Genomic DNA, 17,810 nt, shown 5'->3' on the forward strand with positions numbered 1-17,810 from the left:
GTACAGATGAACCAGTTTGCAGGGCAGAAATTGAGACACAGATGCAGAGAACAAACGTACGGACACCAAGGGGGGAAAGTGGTGGGGGGTGGGGGTGGGATGAATTGGGAGATTGGGATTGACATACAGACACTAATATGTATAAAATGGATAACTAATAAGAACCTGCTGTATAAAAAAATAAAATTCAAAAATTCAAAAAAATAGAAAAAAAAACAAAAAAAGAATCTGCTTCACAGGATTGTGGAAGCAATACAGAGAGGAAGTGTATATTTCTGTGTAAACGGCAGGGTGCTAAAAAGTTGTTAATTCTCATAACAGTGATCCCCCAGACAGAGTCAATGACTTAACCTATTTCTTCCCCTTAAACTTTATACACTCCTCCACCTTGGAACTACTACTTAACGAGTGGGTGTCAATTTACTGTTCGAGTCCCATCCTATCATCCCAGAGGTTCATGCACAGGATCCCAGTTTTACAAACGAAGCCACTGAGGCTCAAGGAAGTTCAAAGAGCTAGTCAGTTGCAGACGCAGGACTTGAATTCACATCTTTCTACTCCAGTGGCTCCAACCTCATCTCCCTGACGCAGGAGAGAGGTGATCCCAAAAAATGCCCGGTAAACCCTCCTCTTCTTCAACCCTTGCTTCATGAAAGTTTTGTTCTGCCATTCACACGTTATCTTCAAATCACTAGGCAACTACTCTACACAAATATATCAACCAGCTGGTTCACAGAGGCAGCGGTACGGGGGCTGAGTGATGGAAACTGCAGGATCCTGAAGTTGGGGGCGGGAAGTAGATGCAGAGGCACAAAACAAGGAGTGGACTCTGGGGCCACCTGAGGGCAAAGGCACTCGCTCTCAGGCAGGCGCATCTCACCTCAAGGATAATACACTCCAGTGGTCTTCACAGGTTTTTGCTCCTGAAACCCCTAAAGGCATTTTCTACTCCCTTGTGCATTTTAAAAAGGTACCATCTAAAGCTTTTATATGCTAAAATACTTGGAAAAATTGTATTTTCTAATTTTCTGTATATTGTACACATTTTAAATTTATTTTGGCCAAAAGCTTAAGCAGCAGAATCAGCGTGTTAAACTTACAGAAAACATCCACAGACCTTAATTAGTCAAACCAACTTCGTCATCAAATCAGGCAACCAAACCAGAATTACTATTAAAAAATATCAGACTTCAGTTTCAGTTCCAATCAATGTATTCATACATACACCTTGTCTTCGTGATAACCTTCTCACTCCTTAATTGCAGCTCTAAGAGAAACAAGGCACAGTCTCTGGCATGAGTTTGAAACCTAGAGAAATGAGATGTGGTCCATTTCTGCTTGCTTTGCTCTTACCGGGCCCTCCCTCTGGAACAACGTATTCTGAAGTCATCCGTGTGTGTGATGCCCAGGAGATTTCTGTGTACCTTGGGAACAGAGTGAGACTGTAAGCCCAGAGTGAGATTCCAGATGAGTGAGAAGTCTCTCTTTATTTCTGAAGCAGAACTCATATGGCTCCTCCAGCAAAAAATTTCTTGGGAAGCGGTTCAAATGGGAGTTGAGCACCTGGAAGTTAATTCCTTAGATTCTAACTATGCCCAGGTGACCCTGAAGGCTTCAGGCACCTTCACCTGCACCACTGTGAGCAATGCCTTCTGGGTCCCGCCCTTTTCCCGTGACTCAGGATTCTCAAACTGGCCTCCTTGGGCGCTACTGCAGCGCCCATCCAGATTTTCCTCTCTCTCCACCTTCAGAATCCAAGCTTCAAATTCCTGATTCTCACCACCTTTCCTTCAGTCTGGAAAAACACCTTTACTTCAGGGAGAGTGATTTTAAAGAGGCACTAAACTGACTTGTATGAAGGCATTAGTGACTGATAGCCTACCCAAATTTTAAGGTAGTGTTTGCATTTTTTCATTACCAAAAGGAGCCTCCCATGGGTTGGAAATCCAGGTGGATATAGGAGAAGCTATGGGCACCGGGGAGGAAATATTCTAGATAATTCCAAGATGATTAAAGACCAGTTTTGAACACTGTGCTGGGAAGCAGTAACTTGTTAAGTAGGGTCTAAGCCTGAGAAGCAGCACCCCCCTATTTTAAACCTGCAGGAGATGCTAGCTGGGGAAAAGGTCATCGGGGTCAGTTGGTAGATGTTGCTGCAGTGCCAGAATGGGGATGCGATGAGACCCAGCCAAACTTAAGTTCCTATATCCTTGGAAATTCAATCAAATCCAAGCTTTTGGAGTAATTCTAAGCTACTCTAAATCTCAGCTATTCTAAAATCAAAAGAATAGAGAAAGTCACCGAAAGTGATGGAAAGGCCCAGGTGATCCAGATAAGACTCATTAAAAAGAGAACTGAGATTCTAAAGTTTATTTCACATCACACTGCATACACCTGAGATGAAAGTCAAGCTGTAGGAAAGAAAAAGACCATATTCAAATGCTACTGCTCTCACTCAGGCATATGGTAAATTTGCAGAAGTTTGTTCTTTAAGCCTAAGAATATGAATCTTGCTTTCCAAAATAAGGTAGGAAAGTGGATTTCTGCCACTTGGCTTCATCAATTTGACAAATAATTCTGCAAACTCAATCCATATCTCTGAATGTAGATATGACGATTTACAGAAAGATCAGCCAAAAGATACCCTTTGAATTACTGTAACCATGACATTCAAATGACCTGACCACACAGCATCAGAATTCAGATAAAATTAAAGAAACTCGGCCATTGCAATCAGAAATGTAAATGAGTAGGAAGAATCTGCTCCCCTGGCCCCCTCCATCCCTATTACATTTTTTCATGATAAATAGCAGCTAATAAACATCTGTTCCTTTTCAGTGTCAAAGGGATCTTGTTTGCAAACATGAACAACCATCACTTTGTTCTCTCGGGAGAAAACAAAACACTATAAATCAAAGCAGAGCTACGTACCCAGATCTGCTGGGGCAGCTGCTTGTTCAAAGCCACATGTCACTGCTCCTTCAAGCCCGCGTGCCAGGACGCTTCTGAATCCTCAGCCCCTGTTCTGAGCAGGGCTGCAGGTTAACGCTTGGAGGCGCTGAATGCTCTTACCGATGAAGCCAAGGCTCGCCAACTTAACTGCTTACGTGCTGATTCACGCACGGGGCAGGACGTACCCCAGCTGAGCCTGCTTATGGGCTGAAGCCCCACACCATCCTTGGAAGGTCACACCTGGAGCTCATCTCGCCATTTTGTACCTGGCACCGCAGCCCAGGAAGGATCATTCATTACCTCACACTGACCTGCTTCTCCCATTTGATTTGGAAAATATGAAATTTTTCCTCGACCACATCAACTACACACCACTCAGAGGAGGCTTTGCAGGACAAATCAGCACAGAGATGTAAGTTAGGACCTTGTTGGATAAATGAGTTCAGCTTGGGCAAGGGGATGCCCCCTCTTTCCTAGGAAGGTTGTAACCGGACGGAGAAAATTGATTACACGTAGTCACCTTGGTAGTTTATGGAAGCATTTACAGTGTTTACATTTTCCCTGGTGTCCTTCCCAGGCTAAACCAAACATGAGTTTCCTGCCATAGTGCCTCAGTTTTCATCACATGGTTACTAGGATCCTTAGAGAAAATGTTGTTCACTCTTCTAACCCTTTGAGGCCCAGACTAGCAGGTATCAAAGGCAGGGAAAATAAATCAAAGATTTCTGATGTTTGATCAGATCTTTGAAGTCCATGTCATTGCACCCACGTCACATGCAGGAAGTACAGGAACTTCGAATTCCTAAAGGAAACCAGTGCCGCTTTCTAGTTATCGGTAGGTCCCTTGAACTAGCAGCTATGGGGCAAAAACTTGCTCCCCAGCCTAAGGTCAAGTCCTTGGTTTCCTTCAGGCTCTAGCTGAGTCCACCCCAGGATTCACACGGAAGCACAAGGCAGGTGCAAGGCACGGAGGAGGAGTACAGAGCGTGGTACAGGGAGGGGCGTTTGGTCAGAAATGAATTATTGCAGGCAGGCAGGAAATCGACGCGCAGCTGTGTGGGAATCTGGCGTTAGGGATTTACTGCAAGAGTTCCCTCTTCTCCCCACTGACTGCAGCTGCAGAGTTGCCAGCTTGGGTTATTAGCTACTAACTGGGCTCCAAGGCGCTGGGGCCTCCTTTGCCTGAAGTTGCCTCCACCCTAGGGGCCTGTAAGCTCCAGCAAAGGCAGTGCGAATCAGTCTGTGCTCAGACACAGCCTGTAAACTGAATGTGTAATAATAATAATGGTGATATTGTAACAATAGCAGCAGCTACTATGCTGAATGCTTACTGTCTGCCAGCAAATGAGCCAAATGCCTTACATATGCTCTGTAGCAAGAACCGTTAGTTCTTGCACAAAATCTCTATTCCTCTCTTCTTCCTCACCTCCCCTGCAGTCAGGAAGAGCCATGGAGCCGAAGTCTGGCCAATGGAAAGTGGGCAGAAGTGATATGCACCAATTCCATTCTTTGCCTATAAAACCTTCCCCATGTGTGATCTTCCAGGCACAGATTTGGAGGGAGATATCCACAGTGACCTTGGAGGTTATGGGAAGAAGAAATTGAACAGCCTCCATCAGCCTGAATGACCACCTAGAGAGAGCTGCTGACTTTTGTAAGAGCAGACATACCTCATTTTATTGTGCTTCACTTCATTGTGCTTTGCAGATGTTGTGTTTTTTACAAATTGAAGCTTTGTGTGGACCGTGCAAGGAGCAAGACTCTGGCGCCATTTTTCCAACAGAATTTGTTCACTTTCTGTCTCTGTGTCACATTTTGGTAATTCGCACAATATTTCAGACTTTTTCATTATGATCATATTTGTTATGGTGATCTGTGATCAGTGATCTTTGATGTTACTGTTGCAAAGAGATCACAACTCACTAAAGGCTCAGATGATGGTTAGCATTTTCTAGCCATAAAGTATGTTTTTGTGTGTGTGTGTGTGGTACCCAGGCCTCTCACTGTTGTGGCCTCTCCCGCTGCGGAGCACAGGCTCTGGACGCACAGGCTCAGTGGCCATGGCTCACGGGCCCAGCCGCTCCGCGGCACGTGGGATCTTCCCAGACCGGGGCGTGAACCCGTGTCCCCTGCATCGGCAGGCGGACTCCCAATCACTGCGCCACCAGGGAAGCCCCCATAAAGTATTTTTTAATTAAGGAATACACATTGTTCTTGAGACATAATGCTGTTGCACACTTTAATAGACTACAGCACTTTAATAGACTACAGCATAAATTTTATATGCACCAGCAAACCAGAAATTTCATGTGGCTTGCTTTATTGCGGTATTTGCTTTATTACAGTGGTCTAGAAGTGAACCCACAATATCTCTGAGGTATGCCTGTACTTTTAAATTATGAGGAAAAGAACTGGAGGACAAACCTTAAAAATGTGTTTTTCAAAATTCTTTTAGAGATATGTAAGCAAAACAGTTTAAAGACCACTTGTCAGGCTTCCCTGGTGGTGCAGTGGTTAAGAGTCCACCTGCCAATGCAGGGGACACGGGTTCCAGCCCTGGTCCGGGAGGATCTCACATGTCGCAGAGCAGCTGGGCCCTTGCACCATAGCTGCTGAGCCTGCGCTCTGGAGCCCGCGAGCCACAGCTACTGAGTCCATACGCCACAACTGCTGAAGCCTGTGCGCCTGCAGCCCGTGCTCCGCAGCAGGAGAGGCCACTGCAATGAGAAGCCCATCGACACGACTAGAGAGAGGCCGTGTGCAGCGGCGAAGACCCAATGCAGACAAAAATAGATAAATAAATAAATTTAGAAAAAATTAAAAAAATAAAGACCACTTGTCTACAGAGAAAAGACTAGACTCCTTAACCAGGTATTCAAACTCACCCCGGCCCACACCCTTTCCTTTATCTTTGTCTTTGACATTTCTCCTGGTCTGTCTCCCACTCTGGGCACATGGGTCTCTTTATGGTTCCTAAATGTACCTGTCCTATCTCACCCCTACTCAAACTTTTCCCCTCGCTCAGAACACTTTCCCACTACTCCCCACTTAACGGAGTCACACTTTGCTGAGGCAGTGTGAAAACATGGCTGCAAGTCCTTTGACAAGTCATCTGTGGAAAAGTGGGGATCTATGTCATCTCCCCTTGAATCTGGGCAGGCTACTCACTGCTTGTGTCTGACAGTAGAGACTGAAGAAGTGAAGCCATGTGACTTCTGAGGCCGGGTCACAAAAAGTCATGCAGCATCCATGTTTCCTAGAACACTCACTCTTGGAACTGTTAAGAAAACAAAATTCAACTGAGTACATTGTAAAGATCCTACTGGCTCCCTTCAACGGTTCATGAATCAGGCAGCATTCCATTTAGCAGACAGAAAGGAGCTCCAAGGAGCTGTACAAAGTGAAAGACTTATAGGCAGAAGGGAGCAGGAACAGGAAATTATAAGAGGCCAACAAGCAGGTTGGTTATTGCCAGGTTACTCTCCTTTAAAGGACTGTAGGCATCTATCAGGCAGAGTACCTAACTAGTGATGATCAGGTAATTTCTGACTAGCTGCTTTAAGATTCCATTTCTGGGAAAGCCAAAACTGTAAGTTAACTCGGTTTGGTGACAAGGGGTTTAGCATAAGTGACTCCATTTTGGGCCTGTTGTCTGGCTTTTGACAGAACTCTGATTCACCATGTAAGAGGTCTGGAAATCCTGAAACTGGGGAGACCCTGGGTAGATGCTTCAGTCACAGTTTCAACTGAACTCCTTCCAGCCATCCCCACGAAGGTACCAGATATGCAAGCGAATCAGTGTTAGACTCCAAACTAGTCTATCCGCCAGCTGAATACTGTGGAGTGAACCCCATCAATGCCACATGGAACAGAAGTATCACCCAGCCACGCTCTCCCCAAGTTCCTGGCCCACAGAACCATCAGCCATAATAAAACAGTTGTCATTTTAAGTGACTATGTTTGGAATTATTTGTTATGTAGCAAACATAACTGGAATGCCCTCCTTCAGGGCGCAAGACAGGCTCCATATTTTTCAAGAGGCTTTCTCTGACCATTCTAGCCACTTAAATTTCTGAGTTGTCTGCTCCACTCTATCTCTTTGGAGCACCTTATGTAATAATGAATGGATTTGTTAATTAATAAGAACAGTACCCATGTAACATGAATCATATCTGTAACTGTAAGGTGGAGGGACACGGGCTGGAGGAGGGAGTGTTCCCTACCCGGTTTTGTTCTTTCTGGGCATCAGAATCTTGACTGTAATGGTCTGCTAGTATTTATCCAACCCAGCATTTATTCATATATTTATTAAGTGCCTACTATTTACCAGGCAATCTTTTAGACCCTGATGATAGAGTAGTAAACACAGCCAAGTCCTTCTAGTCCTGATGTTTCCATTCTCAATGGAGACGGCCAAACAAAAAATAAAATTAAATAAAATTGATTAGGTTATAAGTGCTAATAAGAATAAAGCACATTAAGAGGTGAGAGAAGGTTGTTTTATACAGTATAAACCGAAGGGTCCTCTCTGATAAGGTGATATTTCAATACACACCTGAAGGAAATGGGAAGAAAGTAGAAGTCATGCTTACTTACGCCTGGGGGAAAAGTATGCTAGGAAAAAGGAAGCAGCAAACATAAAGGTCCCCAGACAAGAGTGCGCTTGACGAGATGAAGGAAGAAAAGATGGCCAGGGTGACTTGAGCAGAGAGAGCAGGAGAGGGAGCAGTTGGAAATACAGTCAAGATGTGGGGTGTGGAGGTCAGGAAGGGCCTTGGGGATCAAGGTAAGGACTTGAGATTTTGCTCTGAATTAGAAAGTCATTAGAGAGTTTTGAGCAGAGCAATGGCATGACCTGGGCTTCAGAAAGCTTACGCTAGTATCTATCACCTGGATGCTATGCGAAAGCACACACAAAGCACAAGTTTTAGAAGCACACTGATTTGGAGGCTTAGACTAGAAAGCTAGACGTGAAGATGATGTGAAGTGGTCATAACATGGATGTGTTTTGAAGGCAGAGCCAGCAGGATCTCCTGGTGGGGTTAGATGGATAAGAGAGAAAATAGGAGTCAAGAATGATTCCAAAGTTTTCTAGAACTGGTAGAGTGGAGTTGACCTCTGCTGAGATGGGGAAGAGTATGAGAGAAGTAGGTTTGGTTAAAGAGAATCAAGCATTGGGTATCTCTGCAAAATAATTCTGGAGGGATTCTTTAGCTCAAGACCTTATGAAAATGACTTGCGGAGATTGGTCGGAAGTGATCTAATAGCTGCAAAGATAATGATAGACAAAAGTCTATCCCAGAGGGTGATAGGTTTTCAAGTGGTATAAAGTGGGCACTTTTGATAGTTATGAGTTGGTTTTGCCATGAATTAGAGTCAGGCAAAAGCAATTTTTAAGGAATTTATTGCAAGAAAAATGTTAATTAAATAATAGTACAAGTGATAAATAGTTACAGGGAAAAATCATGTCAGCTATCAAATAATGGATGAACTTCGGGAAATACTGGTGTATAATGTAATATCCAATTAATTTAAGTATCTTTAAAGGTCAGTCTCTGAGAAGAGAAGCCTTAACCATTGAGTCTTTTCTGATCCATCCAAATTGTTATTCATTTACAGTTGGCTAATTGTCTTCTGTGATTCCACCACCACATATTTTTTTTCACGTGAGATTAGTTCAGGAGTGGTATGTTCTATATCAAAGGCCAAAAATAGCATTTGTAGATTATTCTCATTCAGTGATCATATATAATTACTCAAAGTTTACTCTAATTGCTGTTCTTGTAGTTTGATTGATTTCTGGAAAAGAATATGCTTTCCTTCATAAGCCCTACCTTAACCCCTTGCCCTCAAACCCTAGCAAGTGGGCCCACCTGAGTCTGCAGGCGGCTTCTGCAACACCAGTGATCTTCAGTGCTGCAGCTCACAGTGTTTCCTGGGAAGAATCCCTTCCTGCTTAGGGTAGAAACTGGAAAGAAGTCATCCCATGAACCCCAGAATATGACCCTTGCTACTGCACCCCCTGAATACATGTAAGCCCTTTACATTCAGTCCTCAAAACCGCCCCGTGAAGTAGCTACCATTAATCTACCATATTCACAAGTAACACCCAAGGCTCAAGTAGCAGCACATCCAAAGTCATGTGGCTGGTAAGTGACACAACTCATTTTCTGACCCCTAGTTTTTCACTGTTCATTGGAGACAACAAGCACTTTGCGGGGTCACTTCATCATAATTTCACCTCCTCTCCAACTTCCCTCACCCTACACCCAGGGCAAGTTGGGGGAGATTCAGTGATTACTATTTTAGCTAACGATAAGGCTTTTGCCTTGCTGAATGAAGTGTGCAAACTGAGAGGAATTTGGAGAGAGAATACAGAAGAGAAACCTGTGCCAATGGTTGCAAGAGGAGGTTTGGGGGAGAGAGAGAAGCCAGGGGAGAGAACTTGAGGAGGAGTGAGGGGTTTCTTTTTTTTTTCTTTTTAATTTTTAAATTTTATTTATTTTTTATACAGCAGGTTCTTATTAGTTACCTATTTTATACATATTAGTGTATACATGTCAATCCCAATCGAGTGAGGGGTTTCTAATGGGGGTATCTATTTTGTCTTTGTGGAGCATTGGTATAATTTCTTCCGGAAATGTTTGGTAGAATTCACCAGTGAACTCCACTGGGCCTCCAATTTTGTTTTTTTTCACATCTAATTTTAATTAATTAGTGTGTGATATAGCCCTGTCTCTTCAAGGCCCCTGTTACTGGTAATGCTGCTTCTCCACCTGGAGGCCAGCTACTTAGGTACATTCAGTTCGTGAAAATTAATCTGTGTATATTTTTCTGTATGTATGTAATACTTTGGTAAATTTTCTAAAAATAGTTTCCCTCTTTCAATTTTTTTTAAAGTATCTCGGATTCAAACTGACTTAAATAATAAGGACATTATTAACTCACATAAAAACTCCAAGGAGGGCAGCCCCAGAACTGGTTACTTCAGCGTCCAGTAATATCGTTAAGGACCCCGTTCCTCAATGACATTATGTCAGTTTTGTCCTCAGAGATGCAGAAGTTCTGGGCATTATATGTAGACACAACCTTGCCAAGAGGAAGGGAGTATTTTCATCCTTGGGTCCCTTTTTAAGAGCAAGAAAAATTTCCCAAAAGTAGGTCTGGTAATTTCTTATAAAATCAAACACACATCTACCCTGACCCAGCAATCCTACACCTGGCTATTTACCCATGAGAAATGGAAACATATATACATACAGGCATACCTCAGGGACACTGGAGGTTTAATTCCAGACCATTAAAGCAAGTCACATGAATTTCCCAATGCTTATAAAAGTTATGTTTACACTATACTGTAGCCTATTAAGTGTGCAATAATAGTGTTATTTCTAAAAAATGTATACACCATGATTTAAAAATACTTTATTGCTATAAAATGCTAACCATCATCTGAACCTTCAGCGAGTCTCTAATCTTTTTGCTGGTGGAGGGTCTGAAATATTTAAAGAATTATCAAAATGTGACAGAGAGGCACGAAGTGAGCAAAAGCTGTTGGAAAAATGGCACCAATGCTTGCTCAGTGCAGGGTTGCCACAGACCTTCAATTTGTAGAAAAGCAGTATCTGTGAAGCGCAATAAAGTGAGTACAATAAAATGAGGCATGCCTGTATATACAGGCACATGTGTACACACACATGCACACACACAGAAAACACATACAAGAATGTTCTTACCTGCCTTGACTCATAATATCCAAAATTTGGAAACAGTCTAGATATCAATCTATAGAAGAGTGGATAAACAAACTGTGGTATATTTATTCAATGGAATACTACTCACTAATAAAAAGGAATAAATTACCAATACACGTGAAAACATGAATGAATCTAAAAACGTTACGCAAAGTGAAATAAGCCATACACGTGGTGGGAAAAAAAATCAATGGTGGAAAAAGGGTACATAGAGGAGTTTGCCTCTGGGAGTGGGAGAGTGAAAGGCCGGCCAGGATTGACTGAGAAGGGACATAAAGGAACTTTCTGGGAAGATAGTAATGTTCTAGGTCACAGTAGGTTACATAGGTCCACGCATTTGTCAAATCAGTGAATATTCACTTAAGATTTGTATATTTCGTCATCTATAAATTTTACCTCGAAAAAAAACTGAATAAATTTTGAATTTTAGTTAATGATATGAATGCCAAAGTATTTAGGTAGAAGTGAACTGATATTTGCAATTTACTTTGAAATGAATTTTTAAAAATAAGAGTAATTGATAGATAAAAATATAGACAAATGGGTTGATATGTGAAATGGCAAGTTAAAAAAATTACAGTATAAACTGGGTGGTGCCTCTAGAGGTTCTCAACGTGAAATTCTCAATTTAGTGTACACAACTTTTTTCATGATAGAACGTTAGCAGGAAAAGGGTTTGTATAAAAAGGGTCTCAAGGCCAAATAAATTTGGAAAATATTAGTTTAATGAAATTTAAGTAGGTTTCTTTAAGGGGAAGATTTATTAGAGCCTTAAATATACTGATATGAATGCTGGATTTATATACACACGCACACGTGCGCACGTGTTTGTGTGTGTGTGTGTGTGTGTGTGTGTGTGTGTGTGTATTCCCTAACTTAGATTCCCCCCACATAAAACCCAAACTGAGGGCTTCCCTGGTGGTGCAGTGGTTGAGAGTCCACCTGCCAATGCAGGGGAGACGGGTTCGTGCCCCGGTCCGGGAAGATCCCACATGGGCTGGGCCCATGAGCCATGGCCGCTGAGCCTGTGCGTCCAGAGCCTGTGCTCTGCAACGGGAGAGGCCACAACAGTGAGAGGCCTAAGTACCGCAAAAAAAAAAAAAAAAAAACTGAAAGGGAAGAGAGAACTGTGAAACAGAGAGCACTGTGCTCTCCAGTCCCCAACATTTCCCTGCCTTCCAGGGACCACCACCAAGTGACTCTTGTCCCCTGGGCTTCAGTCTGGATTTCACTAGCTCATTTCCCTTCAGTCCTGGGCATATAAGACAAGCTGCTCTAAATCAGAACAGAAGCCAGCAGGTCTTTCTGGCTACCTTGGCTGCCTTTCCTGCTCTGACCTCCTTTTAGCAGCAGGAAGATTGCCATCCATTCCTCATCATTTTTGTCAAATGAGAAGACCTGGATTTGGGCCCCCTTCATTCTCAAGAAGAAAATGGATCTCCTAGGGCCTGAACAAATGCACTGTTGTTACTGATTTTAATTGGTGATTAAGCCCTGAACATCTTGAGAAATTAAGCCTGTTTCGATAGCCCAGATCTATCTATCAATTTGGCTACCAGGAAGCCAAACTGTCACAGCTCTCCATACTCACCATGTGTTAAAGTGACATTTCTGCTCCCCTCCAGTCTAATTTTGGTGACTTTTTGTTTGAATTCACACTTGTGTGAATGTTAATAGCACGGGAGGGTTGCATGTGCTGAACGCACTGACATTTTCTCTCCTGAAGGAAGAAACATATAGCTTTTGCTGTGTGTTGTGTGCCATTGGTGCAAAGGATTGTGCAAGAAGAGGGAACACGACCTTCTGGCTCTGTTCCCGGATTCAGTTCCTGTTCCAGGAGCCCCAGGGGAGAGCTCATCAGGCAGCCGCTTGGCCCTGAGGGCTCTGAATGTCCGCTGCAAGCTGAGCGGGCAGGGAGACAAGCTCCGTGGAGTCATCTGGTGCCAGCTCCCGAGCTCAGGAACGCGCTCCAGAATCGGGCCAGCGATGCTTCCAGAGCACACATGCGCCAGCAGCACTAATTGGACACGATTCCTCTCAAGCCGTTTACAAGTTCATCCCTGGAGCCTGTGGAGAAATGGAGCTAGCAAACGCCTGCAGCTTCATCTGCCCGCCTCTGGTAGGGAGCCTGCAAGGCTCAGTGAAGCAGTTGTAATGTTGTTGCCTGCTGCAAAAAGGAAGTCTGTGCTGCAAACACTCTGTATCCTCACTTCATACCCCTGCCAGGGGTCCCGGTCAGAGCCTAAAACCAGCCAGAGGTCAGAAGTCTCCCTTGGCCAATAAGGCTCGTAATGAACACACTTCCCATAAGCCTGTGGCCTCTTAGAATTCAGAGCCAAAAAAGAAAAGTAAAAAAGAGAAAAAACCCAACAAAACAAACAAACAAAACCCCTCAAAGCCAATGATTTCAGAGACGACGTCAAAACAAACATTCATTTGAAGTCAGATCACGCTTTTTCCAAAATAATTTTTTTTTTTCCTGAACCATCCTAAAATATCAGGGAGTATTGCTACACATCCCAATGGGAAACCTGATACGTGCCTTTCCATGGTCACAGGCTCTTCATTAAAAAAAGAATGCATAAAAGACAGACAACTTTGACCGAAACCTCCTTTTCCCCTCGCCTCTCATGCTGATAAATACTATTAGCAGAAAGCAATTCAAACAATACTGGTTCCTCCACATGACAACACAGAGCTGGCTTGGTGAGCAGACACCAAGTGTCAACAGATCAGGGTAGCCATGCATGTCTCTGCTGCCCTGGCTCATCACCGAAGAAGACTGTGTCATGCTATTTCATGAGTCGACCAGTTCTCTAGCAACCATTGTGCATGCACATCCGATGTTCAGAATGCTAGACCAAGTATCTTACCAAAGGTAATAAGGTGTAAATAGGTTCAGACTACTAATAAGTATACTCACTCAGAAGTTCAAATAAAGGCTGAGTCTGTGCTTGGCTTTTCTCCAGTTTTTCTACGGTGGGGTCAGTCTTTTCATTGACTGGGACTTCTTTCTTGGCTCCGCAGGGGTCTTCTTTTCATCTCTCTCACTTTCCTCTCTAGAATGACAGTGGTTGTTTACTGAGCACTTAACTTGTATGCATGCCTCATCACTGCCCCACATTACACCAGAACATAAGTAAAATCATCCCTATTTTACAAGTGAGGAAACCGAGGCTCAGAGAAAACTGGCCAAGGCACACATTGCCAATAAGCAGCAGAGTTGGGACTTGAACACATCTGAGTCCCCAATCCATGCCCCTATTGATACACCATATCTTCTCCTGGAGTTTCTCTTTTCCCCCTCGACAACTATTCTCACTCTTCATAAAACAGTGGAGCCACTCATTCATTGACCCTTTCAACTATCAAGCGTTTATGGAGTACCTAGTACAAAAGATAAACAGAAAGGAGTGCTTAGTTTACTTCCTAAAGAGAAGGCACTTCCTTTGAAGCTGTTATTTTCCTCTACATCTACTCCCCAAAGCTTTCTGGTTCCCACAAGCATGTACCTACACAGTCCACTATGGTCTTCAGAGTCCATACTTTTCACAGTTGCACAGTTTTCATTCCAAAACGGCAGAAAGGTAGATGGTCACATTGTTAAAGGTTTCTAGTTGAGAAAGTATGAACTAGAGCAGCTTGTTAGGATCAGGATGTCTCTAGGTTAGATTACTCTAACGATGACCTAAGTGATTCCTATCCTTTCAGGAACTACCCTGGGTTTGTATTTGAATGTGCTTTACTAAGTCTCTCCAAGCACTAGCATCCTAGACGAAATTCACGAGAGAGGGGTTGGACAAAACTCTAGTTGGGAAATAAAGGTAAGTGTAATATCCTGGTTGAAGTTCTTGCTACAACTAACGTGGATTGGAATATCTAAAAGAATAAAAGAACAATAACGCTTGCTATTTCCTACTCACACTGGAAGAATGCTTTGGGTCACCAAGTTAAAATATTTAGAACTTATTTTAGCCAAAGCTAAAAACAGTACTCATCAAAAGAAATAAGCAATTGACTAAACAAACAGAAAATACTGTACAAATGTAACAAATAGAATAGAGTTACAAATGTGGTAGGTATAAATTCAAGCATATATCTATTATAGTTTCAATGTCCAAGGTCTAAATATACCCATTACGAGACAGAGATTTTCAAAACAGATTAAAAACAAGATGTGAACACTAATCAAAAGAAAGCTCGAGGGCTTCCCTGGTGGCGCAGTGGTTGAGAGTACGCCTGCCGATGCAGGGGACACGGGTTCGTGCCCCGGTCCGGGAAGATCCCAAATGCCGCGGAGCGGCTGGGCCCGTGTGAGCCATGGCCGCTAAGCCTGCGCGTCCGGAGCCTGTGCTCCGCAACGGGAGAGGCCACAATGGTGAGAGGCCCACGTACCGCCAAAAAAAAAAAAAAAAAAAAAAAAAAGCAAGCTCGAGTAGTTAGCTTAATTTCAGACAAAGCAGACTTCACTCACGACAAGGAAGATTATCAGGAATAAAGAGAGACGACAGAGACATAATAAAGGGGTCAGTTCTCTAAGAAAACAAAACAATCCTAATGTGTATGCACCTAACAAGAGAACGGCAAAGTACATGTGGTTGTGGGCCACAGCGGGGCTGGGAGGGGACTCTGGACTGGCCCCCTCTTGGGCGTCAGTCTTTCCTTCTCCTCACCTGAAATGCCACTACTGCTCCCTGTGGTCACGCCCTACACATCCTCTGACACAGAAACCGCGATGCTTGATGTTGCATAGGCCTCTGGATCTGGACTCCCTACCTTTTTTTTTTTTGCTAAACTTTGAAAAAATGGACTCTATTTCACCAATCTCTGCCTTATAATCTCCAGTAAACTTTCCCTGAGAATTCTCAAGAGACCCTCAAATCTTTACACTCACCAACCATGGTATGATAATGGAAAAATGGCTCTTATAAGGAAGTACTACTCCCATGGACCAAATGTTACACATATGCTATTGTGATTAATAAACCACAAGTTTTCTTGAGGACATTTCTATTCATTGCATGTATTTTCTCAGTCATTTGATGCTAAACTATACCACTGTGTCACATCAGGGCCCAAGAATTCAAAGGATTTCTCAAACGTACAATAAACATTAACTCATACGATAAATCCTCACTTCACATTCGCTTCACCAAGAGCAAACCAGAGCCATTTGTGCTGTCCTTCTGCCCCTCCCCTGGAATGCTGCTGCCTCATCTACTTTCCAAACCCTCTACATCCTGGGGCCTAGCTCCAGCCCCCGATTCTTCTTCTTCTTTTTTTTTTTAATAAATTTACTTTTTCTTGGCTGCATTGGGTCTTTGTTGCTGCATGTGGGCTTCCTTAGTTGCGGTGAGCAGGGGCTACTCTTCGTTGCAGTGCATGGGCTTCTCATGCAGTGGCTGCTCTTGTTGGGGAAAACAGGCTCTAGACATGCGGGCTCAGTAGCTGTGGCACATGGGCTCAGTAGTTGTGGTGCACGGGCTTAGTGGCTCCGCAGCATGCGGGATCTTCCCGGACCAGGGATCGAACCTGTGTCCCCTGCATTGGCAGGCACATTCTTAACCACTGTGCCACCAGGGAAGCCCCCCTTTCTTCTTGCCACTTCCCCTCACTCTCAGTCGCTCTCTCATCATGATGGTCATGCCCATCTCTGCCCTCCTGTGGGAGCTGGAGTCTGGGCCCTCAAGGCAGACACCACTTAATTTTCTTATTTGTACTCTAAGCCAGAAGACAGGTAAGAATTTTTAAGGTGCTGATAAGCAGAATTTCAAGACAGCAGTTTTGATTTGTTCAAAGTGAGTTTTCCCACCAAAGGGAAAAAAAGATAAAGTATGTCAGTATGAAGGGATCCAAGTAGCATATCCCATATCCTAGTTAATTCAAAACCTGACTTTTTGTATAGTGATGGTCAAGTTAAAGCTAGCAGACTGACAAAGAAGGCAAGAATATACAATGGAGAAAAGACAGTCTCTTCAATAGGTGGTGCTGGGAAAACTGGACAGCTACTTGTAAAAGAATGAAATTAGAACATTCTCTAATACCATACACAGAAATAAACTCAAAAGGGATTAAAGACCTAAATGTAAGCCTGGATGCTATAAAACTCTTAGAGGAAAACATAGGCAGAATACTCTTTGACATAAATCGTAGCAATATCTTTTTGGATCCACCTCCTAGAATAATGAAAATAAAAACCAAAATAAACAAATGGGACCTAATTAAACTCAAAATCTTCTGCACAGCAAAGGAAACCATAAACAAAATGACAACCCACACAATGGGAGAAAATATTTGCAAATGAAGGAACTGATAAGGGATTAATCTCTAAAATATACAAATAGCTCATGCAGCTCAATATCAAAAGAACCACCAACCCAATCCAAAAATGGATGGAAGATCTAAATAGACATTTCTCCAAAGAAGACATACAGATGGCCAAAAAGCACATGAAAAAATACTCGACATCACTAATTATTAGAGAAATGCAAATCAAAACTACAATGAGGTATCACCTCACATAGGTCAGAATGGCCATCAAAAAATCTACAAACAATAAATGCTGGAGAGGGTGTGGAGAAAAGGGAACCCTCTTACACTGTTGGTGGGAATGTAAATTGGTACAACCATTATGGAGAACAATATGGAAGTTCCTTAAAAAACTAAATATAGAACTACCATATGATCCAGCAATCCTACTCCTGGGCATATATCCAGAGAAAACCATAATTTGAAAAGATACATGCACCCCAATGTTCACAGCAGCACTATTTACAATAGCCAAGACATGGAAGCAACCTAAATGTCCCTTTACAGAGGAGTGGATAAGGAAGATGTGGTACAGATATATCAATACAATGGAATATTACTCAGCCATAAAAAAGAACAAAATAATGCCACCTGCAGCAACATGGATGGACCTAGAGATTGTCATACTGAGTGAAGTAAGGCAGAGAAAGACAAATATCATATATCACATATGTGTGGAATCTAAAAAAAAAAAAAAGGTACAAAGTAACTTATTTACAAAACAGAAATAGAGTCACAGATGTCAAAAACAAACTTACGGTTACCGGGGGGAAGGGAGGGGAGAGGGATAAATTG

General features: G+C 42.9%; 1 protein-coding gene across 1 annotated transcript in view; it reads right to left on the minus strand.

Moving 5' to 3' along the window:
* Positions 1–15,001, minus strand: part of ASAH2 (N-acylsphingosine amidohydrolase 2) — a 127,259-nt gene extending 112,258 nt beyond the window's left edge. The window contains exon 1 of the mRNA XM_049696520.1: positions 13,630–15,001. The gene's annotated coding sequence lies outside the window, so the exon portion shown is untranslated. The remainder of the gene's footprint in view (positions 1–13,629) is intronic.
* Positions 15,002–17,810: the final 2,809 nt, after the last annotated feature.

The sequence above is a fragment of the Orcinus orca genome, chromosome 14 (assembly GCF_937001465.1).
Source record: "Orcinus orca chromosome 14, mOrcOrc1.1, whole genome shotgun sequence".
Taxonomy (NCBI): Eukaryota; Metazoa; Chordata; class Mammalia; order Artiodactyla; family Delphinidae; genus Orcinus; species Orcinus orca.